The following is a 20,109-nucleotide window of genomic DNA, read 5'->3' on the forward strand; positions in this document are numbered from 1 at the left end:
TCATTGGATTATCGCATTAGGGATGCTGGGGAAGAGAGAGGCAGGGAAGGGGTGAGGCCCAGGGGCCAGATCAGTAGGGACACTGCAGTCTGGCCCTGTGGTCTGGGGCCCCATGTGAATTTCTTCTCCATTAGCTAGGAAGTCACTGGAGTAAGGATGTGGGTGGAACCTCTGGCTCAATGGGTAAGGCAGATCTGGTGGGCTATGATCTTGAGGATCTGGATTCTTGAAGGCCATTGCCAGGCCAGGGGTCTTGTGCCCATCACCTTCCCAGAGGCCCTGCAACTACTGTCACCTCCTTTCCAGGACCCCCCAGTTCTTGGTCTACCCTACCAGACAGCCTCCTGGTTGTAGACATAGAGCCTTTTTTTAAAAAAAAATCATTTTATTGGGGGCTCTTACAGCTCTTATCACAATCCATACATGCATCCATTGTGTCAAGCACATTTGTACATTTGTTGCCATCATCATTCTCAAAACATTTTCTTTCCATTTCAGCCTTTGGTATCAACTCCTCATTTTTTCCCCTCCATCTTCCACCCTCCCTCCTTCATGGACACTTGATAATTTATAAATTGTTGTGTTCTTTTTCATGTTTTGCACTGACCGCTGTCTCCCTTCACTCACTTTCTGTTGTCTGGCCTCCCTGGGAGGTGGTTATATGTAGATCATTTTGATCGGTTCCCCCTTCTTCCCCCACCTACCCTTCCTTTACCCTCCTGGTATCACTAAAATAGGCGGGATAAACAATCTGGAGGAGAACATAACAGAACCATCGATTCTGGGGGGACATGGGAGTGGGGGGAGGAAAGGAAGTAGGTGTTAACAAACCTAGGCCAAAAGAGAACAAGTGATCTAAAATCTATGCAAGGAGGATGTAGGATGCCTGGTAGGGCTTGATCAAGGGCACTGCAACTGAGAGGAATTACTGAAACCCAATTGAAGGCCAAACACGATAGTGGGACAAGAAGAAAGTAAAAGGAAGTAGAGGAAAGAACTAGGAGGCAAAAGATATTTATAGAGGTCTAAATACAGGTATGTACATATGTAAATATATTTATATATCATGATAGGGAAATAGATCTATGTACATATATTTATATGTTAAGTATTAAGGTAGCAGATAGACATTGGTCCTCTACAGAAGTACTCTCTCAATGCAAGAACACTTTGTTCTAATAACTTGGCATTCCATGATGCTCACCTTCCCAGCATGATCGCTGAAGACACAATGGGTGCATAAGCAAATGTGGTGAAGAAAGCTGATGGTGTCCAGCTATCAAAAGATATAGTTTCTGGGGTCTTAAAGACCTGAAGATAAACAAGTGGCCATCTAGCTGAGACGCAACAAAGTCCACATGGAAGAAGCACACTAGCCTGTGTGATCATGAGATGTTGATGGGATCAGGTGTCAGACATAAAAAACCCAGAACAAAAAAATTCATATCAATGTAAGTGAGGGGGAGTGCAGAGTGGAGACCCAAAGCCCATCTGTAGACAATTAGACATCCCTTCACAGAAGGGTCACAAGGAAGAGATGAGCCAGTCAGGGTGCAGTATAGCACCGATGAAACACACAACTTTCCTCTAGTTCTTTAATGCTTCCTCCCCACTGCTATAATGACCCCAATTTTACCTTACAAATCTGGCTAGACTAAGGTGACCAGATTTTAACATTGGTAAAGTGGGGTACCATTGACCCAGGGGGGGCGGTGTTCTTGATTAAAATTTTGGCCTATATGGAGCAACAAAAATTTTTATAGAACACAAAAATAGTATTGTAATATTTTTAAATTTCAACATAAGTACAATTTACAAATATAGTACATTAAAAATATGTGTAGTATTATTTTATTCTTTGGCATATTTCTCATTTGAGTTAATTTTTTAGTAGATTGCTGTCATTGTTTAAAAGGTCATGAAATTTTTCACAAGAATTTGTTAAATTATATTTCATACAAAATGGCTTACAAAATCTCAACACTTAATTGTGACTTTTCTGATGTCCACACTTTATTTACAGTAGAAAAAAACATGTTCAGTCACAGCATTAGTTCCTGGTAAGGACAGTGTGTATTCCACAATTTTTAGTGCATTATTATATGTAACATGGTTTGCTTCAAAGTGATAAAATATTTCTAACCATTTGTTTTCTATTATGATTTTTGCGGATCCCCAAGATTTAACCTTTTCCTTATCAATATATATTTTAATAATGATACCTCATTAAAAATATCATTTTCAGAAATACTACTATATTTTGAGTAATATCAAAATTTTGAGTAACATGATCAAATGATTTTTGCACATCATTCCAATTAAGTTCTTGTTTTAATGTAAGCCAATGAAAATGTTCAATATCATTGTAATGTACTGTCCACTCTTCTAAATAATCTATGCAGTTACTATAGAACTTTTTTTTAACAATTTATTAGGGGCTCATACAACTCTTATAACAGTCCATACATATACATACATCAACGTGAGTCATGATATCTGCACGATTTATTGCACCTTGTTCTTCTAGCTGGTTTATACTATTATGGATAGTTAACGGGAAAAAATTTTTTCTATCCTCTCTTGACACTGAAATTTTAAATTATTAACTTCATTTGCTACCATGATTATCGAAATTTTGTCACCTTCAGTAAGTTTTATAGCATTTTGAAAAAGAGCTGCTTGTATAAACTCTAGCCAAATTTTTGAAGATTCTTTTTCAAAAAACTCTTCTAAAATTCTAGGACATTTATCCTGTGATAGAAAATAGGATTTCAAAGGATCGTATATTTTAAAAAGTCTTTCGCCAGCTGGCAAAAGAGCTAACCAGCGCATTATACTGTATCCAAGTATTTTCTGATATTCGACTTCCACAGTTTCACAAAATTCTTTAAGCATTTCAACGTGCACAGTGTATATATAGAAATAAGAATATATTTTAATAACAATATTTTCCACATCTATAGGCAACACATCAGCAGCTGTTTGAATGGCGTTATGTATTATGTATAGTCCCTCCCCATTCTCCCGTCGTTCCCTAGCTTGTTGTGCATTCTTTCAAAAAATCGGGACTTTTTTAAAACGGCGCGTGACGCAGGACAAATTGTTCAAAAGCGGGACTGCCCCGTCGAAAGGGGAACGTCTGGTCACCTTAGGCTAGACCAGAGCTGGAAACACAGGGAATCCAGGACAGATAACCCCCTGCAGAGCCGTTCTTTTTTAACAATTTATTGGGGCTGATACAATTCTTTTCACAGTTCATACATATACATACATCAATTGTATAAAGCACATCTGTACAGTCTTTGCCCTAATCATTTTTTTCTCTTTTCTTCTTTTACATTTTATTAGGGACTCCAACAACTCTTACCACAATCCATACATATACATACATCAATTGTATAAAGCACATCCATACATTCCCTGCCCCAATCATTCTCAAGGCATTTGCTCTCCACTTAAGCCCCTTGCATCAGGTCCTCTTTCCCCCCCCCTCCCCTTTCCCCCCTCCCTCATATGCCCTTGGTAATTTATACCTCGTTATTTTGTCATATCTTGCCCTATTCGGGGTCTCCCTTCCCCCCTTCTCTGCTGTCCCTCTCCCAGGGAAGAGGTCACATGTGGCTCCTTGTAATCAGTTCCCCCTTTCCAACCCACTCACCCTCCACTCTCCCAGCATCGTCCCTCACGCCCTTGGTCCTGAAGGTATCATCCACCCTGGATTCCCTGTACCTCCAACCCTCATATGTACCAGTGTACAGCCTCTGTCCTATCCAGCCCTGCAAGGTAGAATTCGGATCATGGTAGTTGGGGGGAGGAAGCATCCAGGATCTGGGGGAAAGCTGTGTTCTTCATCGATACTACCTCACACCCTAATTAACCCATCTCCTCTCCTAAGCCCCTCTATGAGGGGATCTCCATTGGCCGACACTTGGACCTTGGGTCTCCACTCTGCACTTCCCCCTTCGTCACTTATTCCGTGTTTTGAAGAGGAGGAAGCCACTGCCAGAGAAGTTAGAGGAACTTACTTACCTGCTGGTTAAGCCCAGGGGCAGGGCTGCAATGCAGGCTTCTCACCCCTAGTTGGCGCTTCCCCCACCCCGTCCTCACTGTGTCCCTTTGTCATCAGGGACTGAATGCACATGCTCATGAGAGAACTCGCGTGTGTGTGGATCCTGCTTTCAGGAGGCGCAAGTTTTACTGTGTGTCCACCTGCGTGACTGAAAACCGCGCCTCCTGAAGGCAGGATTCCACCCTCTGCTACACAGCACAGTTTCAACTATCTGAAGAATCAAATATGTGAGGAAAACTGCATGGAAACCTGCTTCTGGGCAGCAAGGTGACTGCTGTTCACACTGAGTTATTGCGTGTTTCTCTGATCTAGCCCCTGAGTGGATTTTACATTTTTACACATTTAAGATTTGTCATTTTTCCAGTCCCCTTCTGGTCATTGCACCGTGGGTCCGCTCCTGTGTTGCTAGGCGGCAGTGAAGTGTTGGCAAAGCTTTGGAGGAAACACACTTTGAAGACTCTGTGGGTTCCAGACCAATGAATAGAGTAAATATCACAAGAAGTGAGCCATGTGGATTTTTTGGGGGTTCCCAGTGCATACAAAAGTTATGGTACAATTTATTTTCGCGTGCTAAGTGTGCAGATACCATTATGGAAAAGTCTGGAATATCGTGAGAATTATCAACAGGTGACACGGAGTCATGAAGTGCGCACGTGCTGCTGGCAAAATGACACCAGCAAGTACAGTGTCCGTGAAGAGCAACGAAAGGAGGCGTGGCTGTAGGTTGACAGCATGTATTTCTTGTTAACATCCAGCACAAAGACTTCTGATCCAAAATAGCTGATGAAGCACCTGTGTTGTATGGTATAGCACCCAACATTCCATTGTATGAATAAATAGGAAAAGGTCGCCCTATGTTATGTATAAGAAAGAGCAAGGCATGAAAAGTTTCATCACACTTGCCCTCAACTTATGTGGGGACTCAGTAACAAATCCCAACTCTAATCCTAAATCTATATGAACCCTCAACCGTTTTGCGGCAGGCCGCCTGCTTGGTGCTTTTCTATGGTTCCCAAATTTTCTATGGTTGAGCGCATTATGAACCTAGAATAAACTGCACTTCCTGGTGGGTTGCAAGAGAAAGTCCGTTTCTGTAAAGATCTAGTCTCAAAACCCAATGGAGCAGTTCGACTGTGTCCTGTAGGGCGGCTGGGCGTCAGACTTGACTTGGCAGCGGTCAGTGGCTCCTGATGGAACAGGCTAAGCAACTGTAAGGAACACTCCCCCCAGTTATCACTAGCTGGCCTGGACAGCCAGGCATCTCCATAGAATTTGCCCAGACATTGGCCATCTTCATTCCTGGGGACACATCTGGAATAGAAGGCCCTGAGGACAATGTGGAGGAGAGGTGCCGGTGCCCAAGAGACTGTGTGGGCTTGCATAGGAGCCAGAGTGGCTCTGGGTTGCAGGAACACTGGTGGCATATGTATGGTTATGTATGGGGCTATCGTCCACAAGGTCAGCAGTACAAGACCACCAGCCACTCTATGGGAGAGCGATGAGGTGTTCTACTCCCATAAAAGCTCGGGTCTCGGAACCCCACGGGGCAGTTCTACTCAGTCCTGTAGGGTTGCTGTGAGTCAGAATCCATTTAATGGCTGTGAGGGATTATTTTCCACTTTTTTAACAGCTTTATTGGCATATAATTCACATATACATTCAATAGTTCAATCACATCAAGGAGAATTGCACAATCATTACTACAATTTTAGAACATTTTCTTCTTTTTTTTCATTTTCTTCATTCTTGTGTTCCTCATTATTAGTTCTCCAAGTACCGCAGACCCCGCCCCCCACCATACCCACAAGGAACCATTTGTTACTATGGCTATAGTTTTACCTATCCTAGATTTCGTAAACAGAAAAGCATTTTTAAAGGGGAAAACTAAGAATAACAAAAACAGGGAAAATCTCAATCAGAAAGAAAGTTAAAAATATTAGAAACTAGAACAACTTTTAAATGAGTCAAAAGGTATATCAGTGTTAAATTGGAACCTAACACATCTGCCATCATCCACTTCCAATGCCTTCTGCATGATAGCAAGGCTAGTAACATCCTCGCATTTGGTCAGGTGGTGTTTTCCAGAGAGTTAATCTACATCTAATCCCCCTTCCCTTTCTTTTAACTGAAACAACTATTAAATGGGTCAAAAGGGAGCTCCACTGGCAAAATATTATATTTTAACTTAACGACATCTTCCATAATTGGCTTTACAATGCTGTCCGTCTGATAACAGAGCTATCCATATCCCTCCACTGAGGTCACAGGGGACTCAGAGAAGGCTTAATCCCTGTGTAGACCCTTCAAATGGATTTTGGAAACCACATCTTCACAATTAAAGCTCTGATAGCATTCCCTCCTTCAGATTTGGAATTTATTATTTACGATTCTTGGATCACACAGGCTGGTGTGCTTCCTCCATGTGGTCTTAGCTAAAGCTTCACTTAGATGGCTGCTTGTTTAAAGACAAGCCTTTAAGATCTCAGATACTATTCTTTCTGGTAGCCAGGCACCATTTAGCTTCTTCACCACACTTTGCTAGCACCCATGTCTTCAGTGATCGCTTCACTTTGCTAGCACCCATGTCTTCAGTGATCGCTTCACTTTGCTAGCACCCATGTCTTCAGTCAGCATCAAGCAGGGTCACACTGACTGCTCTTAGACTGGGGCTAGGATTCCGTGCAAGCCCCCAATCCATCCATAAATCTATGGTTTTATATCAACCAGGAGAGAGAGAGTGTGTTTGTGTGTGTTTTGAGTGACTAGGATGCTGGGAATGCTGGGGTGGTTCAAGGTTGAGCATAGTTAGGTATGTTTGACGATAGGCCTGTCCTATGCACACCAGAACCTTGGGCATTTCAGAACCTCCTATTTTCTCCAAGGATGGCTAAACTTGCTACCACACAGCCGCTTGCCCGTAGCCATGCCCATCTCCTCTTTGACAGCAACGGTCCAGGAAGTAAGAATGAGTACGAAACGAAACCCAGCCTGGCCACTTACTAGTGAGATGACTTTCGGGAACTTGCTTAAATCTCTAGAGATCTTTTAATGCCTGAGAATGAGACGTGTCTGCACGATGGGGTGTGTGGTACAGATTAACAAAATCTGCAGCTCACAGCGCAGAGCGCCCACACGTGACAGCCATCCCTCCAGTAGAAGATGCAGTCCCTTCCCTGTGGACCAGGCCCGGTGACAACACAGCGTGTGCTCTTCTCTTGAGAGAATTATCCTGTGAAGGCCCCAAACCTGCACACCCGGAACACATGATTAGGAACAAAACAGGCGAACATTTGCTGCGTTCCTGTTAAACGCGCTCTCTTTCATACAGAACACAGTCCAGATTGCAGTGCACAAAAGCGAGGGTGCGGGGCTTTCCTGCCAACCTCCTCCTTTGTGAATCATTTTATTTCACAGACTACACAAGTGACTTCAGTCCCCCCTGTCCCATCCCTTCCATTCTGTGGGACAAGCTGGACTCTTCTGTTGCCTGGTGGCCAGGCAGGTGTTCCTAAATGTCGAAGAAAAGCTGCCTACCCTTAGAAACAGGCTATGGACATCCCCATGGGAGGACAGATAAATATAGAACATCAAGAGATTATTCACTTAGAGCCCAGCTTCCCCAGCATCCTCTCTCGGATTCACCACATCAGTGGAGGCCAATGCCGCCCACTCAGTGTGACAGAAGGGAGCTGGCCCAGTGGCATCAGCTGGCCCTGGCCCACATCCTCCCCACCCCTCCTCGCCTCTACCCCAGCCGCTGGTGGGATATGCTCCTCATTTGCCTGACAGAGAAGTAACCACTGCTTGTCTCAAGAAAGCCAATTAAAAAGCCATAAATTGCAGTGGGCTAGAAAGGTCAGTGCACAGGCTATCCATACAGCATCTGCGGAGTGTCTGAAGCACATTTTCTCCTCCGCACCCACATCTCCCAGTGGGGCCTTCCTCTGATAAAGCCAGGGGCTATCCAGCCAGGGACCAAAAAGGCATCCCCTGGCTTCTATGCTGCCGCCCACCCTCAGGGGTACCCCTGGGAATTCTGAGCCCCCCACCCACCCACCCAGGGCTGGCTGCCGCCGGCACTGCAGCTCAGACTCCAGCTTTGGTGGCTTGTTATCTGGTTCTTTTCCCTCAGTGGCTCCAAGGTCTGTGAGCTCAAGCCCTGGAAAACATTAAAAAGCACAGTGGGGACCTCTAGCTCTACCTTTTTTTAAAACAAGCAAAACCACCCTATCACATTTTAGGATATGCAGCAGCATTCTAGGCTCCCCCTTCCACCCAGTCACTTACCTAGCTATTTGTATCTCTGGTGACATAGTGAGTGCACGTGGGGCTCAGAGTCCTGTGGGTCCAGTGGCAGTGGACGCAGCTCCAGGGCTCTGGCTGCCATCAGCGTGGCTCTATGTGGCTCGTCAACAGGAAAGTGAAGGAGACAGAGAATGTGTCCCACCTCCAGGGAGGAAGAGAGAGTTCCCAGAATCCTCATGCCCACAAAGAGACATCTTCAGGCTGTGACCCAACTAACAGGATAGACTCTACCCTTTCATTCTTTTACCAAGTTGACATGAAATGATATAACTCCCACAGTGGTGTTGTGCTTGCTCAGCAGTATATGATGTTATTATAGAGTGGTCTATTATGCTCGAAAGTGGGACAATGGGAAAAAATAAAAGCAGAATTGTGTTGGTGAGGAATATTGAAGATACCACGGACTGACTGCTGACCAGAAGAAACAAATCTGTCTTGGGGGAAGTCAGGCAGAATGATCCGTGGAAGCAAGGATGGAGAGACTTCAGCTCACTTCCTTTGGACACATCATCGGGAAAGCCCGCTCGCCAGAGAAGAGCATCATGTTTCGTAAAGAAGCTGGTCAGTAAATGGAAGGAAATCTTCAGTGAGACAGACAGATGGACAGAGTAACTACAACCATGGAGTCGGTGATCCTGAAGGTGGAGCCAAACCAGAACACTTTTTCCTCTGTGAGCACGTAAGTCACTGAGTCAGAGCCAATTTTATGTTCATAAATACATGATGTATTTAATTTATTCTCTGCTGTTAGTTATTTAAGTTGCTTCCAGGTGTTCATTCATAAATAATGCTGCAGGCCACATCATTGACTTAACACTTTTACTTAACATCATTGACTTAACATGACTTCACATAGAGCCAAAACTTATTTCCTTACCAAACCCAAACCAAACTCACTGTCATTGAGTTGATTCTGGCTCCTAGTGACGCTCTAGGGCAGGGTCGAACTGCCCCTGTGAGTTTCTGAGACGGTACCTCTTTATGGGAGCAGAAAGCCTCCTCTTTCTCCAATAGTGGATTCAAGCTGTGACGTGGTTAGCTGCCCACCATGTAACCTACGACACCCCCAGGACGCTGCAAAACGAGAAGTGGAATGGTGAGGCCCCCGCTGCTGGTGTGTGCTGCCAATGACCATCTGTAAGGCTTCTTTACATTTCTGCTAGTGTGTGCTAGGGACTTTCCTCACATCCTTGCCCAAATAAAGTAATTTTTAAAAAATCTTAAGTGATTTGTTGGGTTACAAAAGATGTCATGTTGTTTTTCAATTAAATTCCTATGTACCTAGCACATCACAAAAGGTCCCTAGCACCATGAGGGGACCTAACTGGGATGGAACCTCTTCAACAGTTGTCTGGAGGGTCCTATCTTGTCCAACAACCCTGAAAAAGGACAATGCATGGCCAGTCATCGCCCAGGGCTGCAGGCCTGACAGTCATGTAGAAAGTGAAGCTCAAATCTGAATGGGAAGCCAGCCCAGAATGTGGACCCGGAGCAGAGCCAGGCCGTCCTACTGTCCCACCAAAGCCCTGTGCTCAGCAGCAGAGAGCCTCTCCAGATCTAGTCTCTCGGGATGCCGCTGACCACACTGTACCACCTAAGCCCTTTGACATGCTGTGTGATTGAATCCTTAAACAAAAGTACCGAGGTTGAAAGACAGTAACTTCCCAGAGGTCAGGTGGAGAACCAGAACCTAAATTCAGTGTTCAGGCCCCCAGTCCCGAGTGTTTTCTAATATGGAACATATCCTAGCTGGCCTCTGGCATTTCCCAGCCGCGGGCTTCCATCCTGGTCTTAATGTGTTTGAGTGAGTTTCCAGCCCTGACCAAGGAGCCAGAGCCCTTTGCCCAGGGCTGGCCAGCGTACCAGTGGGAATGGAGTGGGCTGCCTAGGGCAGAGGGCACGAGTGCCAGCCCTACTTTCTGTGCTGCTGCCAGCTCTGCCTACAACCAGGCCACATCACGCCTGCTGCCGAGGGCAGAGGGCAAGACTTTCCTGACTGGCAAGGGTGTGCGAGGATGAAAGAGGTCAAATCCATGCGGTCACCTCCTTGTCCTTTCAGAAGCATGCCTAGTCGCCATACAAAATAGTGTTAATGTTTGAAAGATGTATTTTCCCCACCCTCCAAATAATTAGTGGCTGTGGAATAAGTGGCATCAACCTCAGACTAGAATCTTGCACTTCCTAAACAACCTCTTCAGCCCAGGACTCCTTTTTTTGAATGCTTTAATTTGATTCCTTTGTTGTTAAGAGCAGACACAGCAAAACATATCCCCATGGCTGGCTCATCTTAATTTGTAGTGAGTTATTGTTAGCGACTGTCATGTTGCCCCCACCTCATGGTGACACACGCACCATGCAATGAAAGAGTGCCCAGTGCTGCACCACCCTCATGGTTGGTTGTGGGTCAGACTGTTGTGTGATTGTGATCTATAAGATGTTCAGAAGTAGACCAACCAGGTCTTTCTATCCTTATTTTTTTAATTTAACTATAATTAATATATCATATAATTCAATTGTTCAAGCCTATCAAGAAGGGCTATGAAATCTGCACTACAGTCAACTTTGGAATCCTTTCTACATTCTTTTATACATTGATATTGAGTCTCCCTTCCCCCCACAGCCCCTTTCCGTGTCCCCAAGGAATCATCACTTCCGTTACTACCTTTGTACTTCCACTCATCCTGTTTCCATATACAGATAACGATACAGACAAGACTAGGGCAGATAGCAAACAATGACCAGAGGGCTGATAGAGGCCGCAACCTGAGAGAAAGCAGAGACTATTAAAATTTTAGATTAATTTCACATTGGATTTATAAAGAGATCAAATTACAAGGTGTTATAGCCCAACCTAAACACCACTGCTAGAATCCACTTTACGATGCTCTCTGTCGGCTATCTGAGCTATGTGCATTGGGGGGAGGAAGAACCCTGCAAATGGATTTTGGGCTACCCCCATCCATGGCTTTACATTAACTAGATACATAGGATCCAGACACTGGACTGGTCCCTTCTCCAGATTTGGATATCACTATTAGCCACCTTTGGAGCGCACAGGCTGGTAGGCTTCTTCTGTGTGGACTTAGCTGTTTGTTTTAAAATCCCAGATGCTCTTATTCAAGATAGCCAGGCACCATCTGGTTTCTGTGCCACACTCTGCTATGGCACCCATGTCTTCAGTGATCGCTTCATAAGAGCAGTACCAGGCAAGGACCAAGGCTTTCTTTCAAGGCCCGTTTAGCACCTTTGAAACACAGGGTTGCTGCAAACGAGGTGCTTTGGCTGGGAATCTAAGCTGTGTCTTCCTCCTGGTAGGTGAGAAATCTATCACGGAACCACCAACCCCAGTGCGTGTAATCAATGGAGTAAGCTATTAGCCGAGACACGACACACATCCTCTAAACATGGAGGCCCAGCCCAAAACACATCGTTTTTGCAGCCTTCGTGACATTATTGAAAGCTGGAGATACCGCCATTCACTCCCTTACCGTATGTGAAGGCTTCGGTGGCACAGTGGTGAGGTGCTTGGCTGCTAACCAGGAAGAGGGCAGCTCAAACCTGCCAGTCTCTCCGTGGGAAAACGAGGTGGCAGTCTGCTTCCTTAAAGATGTACGACCTTGAGAACCTGGGGGGTGGGGGCAGTTCTACGCAGTCCTCCGAGTTTGCATGAGTTGAATTTGACATGATGGCAGTGGGGTTTGAGTTGGTTGGCCACAGGCTGGTCACAGGGGTTCAGGCCTGAACAAGGCAGAGCTCTGACCCTGAAGGCCCCCTTCCCTGACAGTTCCGTACAGAGAGCCCAGTCGCTCGTCCATGACGACACAGGCTGTGCAGCAGTGCTAGCAGAAGAGACCCGGGCCCTGAGGTGAGATCCAGAAACACTTCCCAGAGGAGTTTTCATGAAGGCTTGCGCTCACTCAGAAGAGCAGGGAGGCCCTGATGCATTCCCCACACGAAGGAACCGTGAAAACATGAGGCTGCGTGAGAGACCGCAATCACACAGGGATAAATGCTATACGATGCCACTGGTAGGAAATACCAAGACGAGGCAAACATGCAGAGATCCAGCTGGACGGTGGTCACCGGAGGTGGGAGAGAGGGGGCAGTTAGAGTCCATGTTCAGGAACCAGGGGGTTTCTGTCTACGGTCGTGGACAATCTGTTCATGGCGAGCCCTGCTGGGGAAAGGTTAAGCACTAACCGAAAGGGTGACAGTTCGAACCCACCCAGAGGCTCCATGGGAGAAAGCCCTGACCCTTTGCTCCCCTGGAGAACTGGGTAAGAGAGCTCTACTCTGCCACACGGGGTCCTTGGAGTGGGAATTGGCCCCAAGGCACTTAACAACGACACAGCTTGGGGGGTCATGACACCACACGATGAGCTGGTCCCTGCAGTTACCCACATGAAAATGGTTACATTGGCAGCTGTTTCTACTTTTACAGCAGCAACACAAAAGTATGGTCTGGGCCAGGTGTGGGGATGCCTGCCCCGGGGCGGGACATCATCAGGACCCGCTAACAACACGCGCCTCATCACAGAGATGCCGCCGCTCCAACTGGTCCCATTAGGAGTGAGGGTATTAAAGGTTTGACCAAAGAGAGCCGGCTAATTTTTAAGTTGCTAAATCTGTATGACCTTAAAATGAAATGATAAATATCAAACTAGCCCTTGGCGGGAAAAGGTTCCCCAGCCCTCGTCCTAGACATACCCCTCCACAGACACACCCCTCCACAGCGCCGCCAGGAGGCTTTATCCTGCAGGGGGCAGAGGAGGGACCTGGGTTCTAAGGAACTCAGCCCGGTGACAGAGTGGAGGAGGGACTGACAGGGAGGCTGGTGAGAGAAGCCCACTGCAGATCAAGGTGACAGCCAGCAGGAGTCAGAGGAGATGTCCCTGGTGGAACCTGCAGTGCTCCGAACCCGCTCACCATTGGTGGCTCAGAGCGTCCAACCAGACAGTCTCACAGACCAAAAATCCAAAGCAAACTCATTGCTATCAAATTGATTCCAGCGCATAGATTCTGACTCGCAAGGACACTGTAGGCCAGGGTAGAACTGTCCCTGTGGGTTTCCAAGACTAAGTCTTCACAGGAGCAAAAAGCCTGGTCTTTCTCCCACAGAGCTGCTGGTGGATTTGAACTGCTGACTTTACAATTAGGGATGTAATGCTATAACCCACTACAGTACTAGGGCTCCCTTTCCCACCCACAGAAATTCTGATCCTATGGACCTGACAAGATCAAGGACCTGTATGATCACAAAGCTCCCCAGACGACACTGATGCTCAACTTGGTTAGGACTCACTGGCCAAAGTGCCCTGTATCCAGGGAGTCAGGGAGACAAGGGTTAATAGATGGGTTTTGTAAACTACAAAATGTTACAGCAATATGAGTGATGTGTTTCTCAACATTTTCTCCATAAAACTAATGTTGTCAAACTCTCCGAATCACTTTTCTCACAATGTGTAATCAGGAGCAGGTTTGACCTTGAGCCTTCCATTTCTCAGTCCTCCAGCCTAGGGCCTATCATGGCAAAAAGCACGTCTCCTCCTAGCAAGGCAAAGAAGCATGAGGGGAGGTGTTCTGAAAGCAGACGATCTTTTCCCACCACCAGCTGTTTATGTGTTGACCCATCAGAATAATATCCCCTGCTTGGAATAAGACTGCCGCCCTCAGACTGCATTTGTCACCTGCTCAGTCGATTTCCCTCCTAGAACTTCACAGGGGAAGTCTGCTCTGGCCCAGACCTGTTCTTCCAAGGCCACTGTGCTTTCCTTTACAGGCCACCCTTCGAACAGCCGGTGCAAATGTCTTCGGGGGCAGAGTCCAGGAAAATCCACAGTGCTTGGAGCTTGGGGTCACACAACCCTGAAGGCAGAACCTGCCTCACAGCAGTTGCGTGGGTTTGGAAAAATAATGTAAACTTCTGAGGCTCCGTTTCCCTCCCTCTGTTGTTACTGCTGTTGTTAGATGACCTTGAATGGGTTCAGATTCATGGTGACCCTGTGCACTGCCCGTCTGCGCCGTCCTCACCCTGGTGGTCATGATTGAGCCCACTGTTGCATCCGCTGTCAATCCATCTCCTGGGTGTCCTCCTTTTCCTCTGCCCTCTACTGTACAAAGCATGCCGTCCTCCTCCTCAGAACATGTTCAAAGTACCTGAGATGAAGTCTTACATCCTTGCCTCTCAGGAGCATTCAGGTGGGACTTCCTCCAAGACAGATTGGTTTGCTGCTCCGGCAGTCCGTGGGACTTTGCATAGTCTTCGCCAGCACCGTCCTTCAAATACATTCATTCGTCGGCTTTCCTTATTCCCTGCCCAATTTTTACATGCATATGACATGGACAATGGAAAAGTGGGTGAAGGGAGACAGAGGTCGGTGTAAGACATGGGGAGAAAAAAGTTTATAAATGATCAAGGGTTCATGAAGGTGGGTCGGGGAGGGAGAAATGAGGAGCATATATCAAGAGCTCAAGCAATAAGAAAACGTTTTGAAAATGATGATGGCAACATATGTACAAATGTGCCTGACACAATGAATGGATGGATGGATGGGTTTTGATAAGAGCTGTAAGAGCCCCCAATAAAATGATTAAGAAAAAGACAATAACATGGCTTGAGTCAGGAGCACCTTAGTCCTCAAAGGAACCCCCTTGTTCTTCACCCCTTTAGAGAAGTTTTGTGCAGCAGATTCGCCCAGTGCAGTGTATCTTTTGATCTCTTGACTGTTGCTTCCATCAGCACGGATTGTGAATGCAAGCCAGACAAAATCCTTCACAACGTCACTCTTGGCTCCATTCATCATGATGCTGTCTGCTGGTCCGGTGTGAGGATTTTGGTTTTCTTTACACTGAGTGATAATCCATACTGAAGGCTGAAATCTTTGATATCCATCAGCAAATGCTTCAAGTCCTCCTCACTTTCAGCAAAGTTGTTTCATCTGCATATTGCAGATTGTTAATAATCTTCATCTGATCCTGATACGACATTCTTCTTCATGTAATCCAGATTCTCTGATTATTTTCTCAGTGCACAGAGGTGAATAAGTATGGGGAGAGGATATCGTCCTGATGCTCATCTTTCTTAATTTTAAGCTATGTGGTATTCCCTGTTCTGTTTGAACAACAGCCTCTTGATCCATGTATAGATTCCACATGAGCATAATTACCATATATACTTGAGTATAAGCCAAGGCACCTAATTTTACTACAAAAAACTGGGGGGCTTTTTCAGCATAAAAAAAAAGTGCTGAAACCCACATGGAAGAAGCACACCAGCCTGTGTGATCATGAGGTGTTGAAGGGATGAGATATCAGGCATCAAAGAACAAAAAATCATATCATTGTGAATGAGGGGGAGTGTGGAGTGGGGACCCAAAGCCCATCTGTAGGCAACTGGACATCCCCTTACGGAAGGGTCTTGGGGAGGATACGAGTCAGTCAGGGTGCAGTGTAGCAACGATGAAACACAACTTTCCTCTAGTTCCTAAATGCTTCCTCCCCCTCTCCCCACTATCAGGATCCCAGTTCTACCTTACAAATCTGGCTGAACTGAAGCATGTACACTGGTACAGCTAGGAACTGGAAACACAGGGAATCCAGGACGGATGATCCCTTCAGGACAAGTGGTGAGAGTAGTGATACAAGGGTGGATGGAGGGTGGGGTAGAAAGGGGGAATCGATTACAGGGCTATATATAACCTCCTCCCTGCGGGGCAGACAACAGAAAAGTGGGTGAAGGCAGAAGTCAGACAATGTAAGATATGATAAAATAATAATTTATAAATTATCAAGGGTTCATGAGGGAGGGGGAGTGTGGAGGGGGGAGGGGGGGAAAGGACCTGATACCAGGAGCTTACATGGAGAGAGGGTGTTTTGAGAATGATGAGGGTAACGAATGTACAAATGTGCTTTATACAATGGATGTATGTATGGATTGTGATAAGAGTTGTATGAGCCCCCAATAGAATGATTTTTTTAAAAATTTAATGTGCTGAAAAAGCTCGACTTATACTCGAGCATATAGGTTAAGTGTTCTGTAATTCCCAGTCTACTCAATGCTATCCTGTTTGTTATGATCCACATAATAGAATGCCTTTGCACAAGCAAACGTCTTTCTGGTATGCTCTGCTTTAAGCCAAGAGCCATCTGATGGCAACAGTGATAGCCCTTGTTCCATCTCCTCTTCCAAATATAGCCTGAATTTCTGGCAGCTCTCTGTGTTGATTTACTGCTGCAACGATCCTTGCGATATCAATGATCTTGTTTGGTAATTTTCACCTTCTCCTTTCTTTGAACTAGGTACAGCTATGGCTCTCTTCCAGTCAGTAGGCCTGATCACTGTCCTCCAAACTTCTTGGTAAACATGAGTGAGTGCATCTCGAGCTTTATCGGCTTGTTGAAACATTTTCATTGGTGTTCAGTCAATTCCTGGAGCCTTGTTTTTCACTAGTGCCTTCCTCCTCCGGTACCGTGGTTTCTTGATCATATACCACCTCCTGAGATGGTTGAATGTTCACTACTTCTTTTTGGTACAATAATTTTGTGTATTCCTCCCATTCTTTTGATGCTTCTTGCATCACAGTCAATATTTTTTCCATAGACTCTTATAATACGTTATTATTCTTAGGTACCATCAAGTAGTTTCCTCCTCATAGTGACTGTGCACAACCAAATTAAACCCTGCCAGGCCCTGCTGCATTCTCACAAGCATTGCTATATTGAACTCATGGTTACAGCCACTGTGTCAGCTCATCTCACTGAAAATCTTCCCTTTTTCTCTCTGGCCTTCTACTTGACCAACATGATATCCTTCTAAGACTGGTCCCTATTGTTAACATGGCCAAGGTACCTGAGATAGTCTTGCCATCCTCACGTCTTAGAAGCAGTCTGGCTGTACTTCTTCCAACACAGGTGTGTTTGTTCTTCTGACGTTCATGGTCCATGAGTAATCAATACTCTTCACCAGCACCAGGACCCAGAGTCATCCATTCTTCTCTGGTCTGCCTTCCTCATTGCCCAGCTGTCATATGCAGACTGTCTGGATTTGTGCCATGCAAGACTGTTTGATTTGGGGCATGCTCCCACAAATGTTTATGATGGACCCAAGTAAAATGAAATCCTTGACAACTTCAATCTTTTATCCATTTATCATGCTGCTGCTTACTGGTTCAGTTGTGAGGACTTTTTTAAAAAACATTTTATTAGGGGCTCATACAACTCTTATCACAATCCATACATATACATATATCAATTGTATAAAGCACATCTGTACATTCTTGGCCCTAGTCATTTTCAAAGCATTTGCTCTCCACTTAAGCCCTTTGCATCAGGTCCTCTTTTTTCCCCCTCCCTTCCCCCTCCCCCTCCCTCATGAGCCCTTGATAATTTATAAATTATTATTTTGTCATATCTTGCCCTATCCAGTGTCTCCCTTCATCCCCTTTTCTGTTGTCCATCCCCCAGGGAGGAGGTCACATGTAGATCCTTGTAATCGGTTCCCCCTTTCCAACTCACTCACCCTCTACTCTCCCAGTATCGCCCCTCACACCCCTGGTCCTGAAGGTATCATTCACCCTGGATTCCCTGTGTCTTCAGCTCCTATCTGCACCAGTGTACAACCTCTGCTCTATCCAGACTTGCAAGGTAGAATTCGGATCATGGTAGTTGGGTGGGAGGAAGCATTTAGGATCTGGGGGAAAGCTGTATTCTTCATCAGTGCTACATCACACCCTGACTGACTCATCTCCTCCCCTAGACCCCTCTGTGAGGGGATCTCCAGTGGCCGACAAATGGGCTTTGGGTCTCCACTCTGCACTTCCCCCTTCATTCACTATGGTAAGATTTTTTTTGGGGGGGATGATGCCTTATACCTGATCTCTTTGGCACCTCGTGATCACACACACTGGTGTGCTTCTTCCATGTGGGCTTTGTTGCTTCTGAGCTAGATGGCCGCTTGTTCACCTTCAAGCCTTTAAGACCTCAGACACTTATCTCTTTTGATAGCCGGGCACCAGACTTTTGTTTTCTTAATGTTGAGTTGTATGTCATGCTGAGGCAGTAGTCTTTGATCTTCATCACTAAGCTCTTTGGGGTCTTTTCCCTGTCAGCAAACAAAGTTGTGTCATCTGCATTGGCAAGTTGTTAATGAGCCTTCCTCTAGTCCTTCTGCCTTGTCCTTCGTGTCATCCAACTGGTCCAGCTTCTCAGATTGTTTTCTCAGCATACAGATTGTTTATGTGGTAAAAGAATACAACTGTGGGGGTAGCCAGCCTCCCACAGCTATTCACGAGTTCAGTAGGCTCAAGTGTGCGCCTGGTCTGCGCACAGTGCGGGCAGAGAGGACAGGAGAGAGGATGCGATTTATCACTAACCAAGGCTTATATATCTTTTGGGGGCATGCAAGCCCCCTGACAACAGGTAAAGACATATGTCACAAGAAGGGGTTGTACTACAGGTAATGAGAGGGGGACGGTCTAAGGGTGTAGAAGCTATAGGAAGAGGAGGGATTAAGGGTATACATGTGACAACTGGGCGATCCCAGATTCATGATGGCAGCCTAACCTTGATTGTCCTTGAGCTGGAGACTTGCCATAGTCTAAGCTTTCAGGGGACGCAATCCACTGTGCCTAACAGCAGGGAGTGAGCCCCACCTACCTATGGTGGGACAGACAATAGGGTCTGCTTACTCAGGATGGCTGATGCCTTCAGGGAGGTAACTTGGCAATCACCATTAGGTGCAAGCAGTGAGGTCTGGTATATATTTTGGGGAGACAACTTGGGAGAAATCTTTCTGTATCCCACATACAACCCTGACACACACTCTTTCTGACTTTAATTTCTTGTGTGCTTTTATGAATATTTATTGTAGACCCAAGTTAGGCTGCTAATTGCAAGGCCAGCAGTTCAAACCCACTAACCACTCTGCTAGAGAAAGACAGGACTTTCTACTGCCATAAAGTTGCAGCCTCAGGAACTCACAGAGGCAGTTCTACCCTGCCCTCTAGGATTGCTATGAGTTGGAATCGACTCAGTGGCAGTGGGTTTGGTTTGGTTTGAGTTTGGTGGTCCTTTGTTTGAACAATTGCTTCCTGTTTTATGCACAGCTTCCCTATGAATACAATTGTGTGATCGTTCTCATTCTTGCAATGTGAACCATAATTTGTTATAATCCACACAATTGAGTGCTTTTGCATAGTCCATAAACTACAAATAAACACCTTTCTGGCATTCTCTGCTTTCAGGCAAGATATATTTGATAAGCCTCCTTCTAAGTCCGCTTCTGAATCCAGCTTGAATGCTGACAGCTCCCTGTCAATGTACTACCATAGCTGTTTGTTAATTATCGTCAGCAAAGTTTTGCCTGCACGTGACATTAGTGATCTGGTTTGATATGATTTCCACATTCTGTTGGGTCACCTTGCTTTGTACTTGGCACAAATAGGGATCTCTTTCAAGGATTTCTATAGCAATGAAAAGAACATCAACAAAGTCACAGTGTTAGAGAGTTGATTCTGACTCATAGCAACCCTATGGGACAGAACAGAACTGCTCCAGAGAGTGGGCCATCCTTGTAACATTTCACAGCGACAGACGGCCTTGCGCCCCCTCCCATGGAGTACTGGTGGGTTCATATGACCTGGAGTTTAACCCTCTGTGCCACTAGCATTGTGTTCCTATAGGAAAGACCATTGACATTTCTGAATAGCTATTTTATGTCAGTCATTGAAAAATTAAAT

General features: G+C 45.7%; 1 protein-coding gene and 1 pseudogene across 3 annotated transcripts in view; one reads left to right on the forward strand and one right to left on the reverse strand.

Annotated features, from left to right (window-relative positions):
• LOC142422662 (protein FAM163A-like) overlaps nucleotides 1–20,109 on the forward strand; it is an 89,714-nt gene that overhangs the window by 39,298 nt on the left and 30,307 nt on the right. The window lies entirely within an intron of this gene.
• The window catches only part of LOC142439196 (small ribosomal subunit protein RACK1-like), a 61,354-nt pseudogene that overhangs the window by 39,264 nt on the left and 1,981 nt on the right, over nucleotides 1–20,109 (reverse strand).

This window comes from Tenrec ecaudatus, chromosome 1 (assembly GCF_050624435.1).
Source record: "Tenrec ecaudatus isolate mTenEca1 chromosome 1, mTenEca1.hap1, whole genome shotgun sequence".
In the NCBI taxonomy this organism is placed as follows: domain Eukaryota; kingdom Metazoa; phylum Chordata; class Mammalia; order Afrosoricida; family Tenrecidae; genus Tenrec; species Tenrec ecaudatus.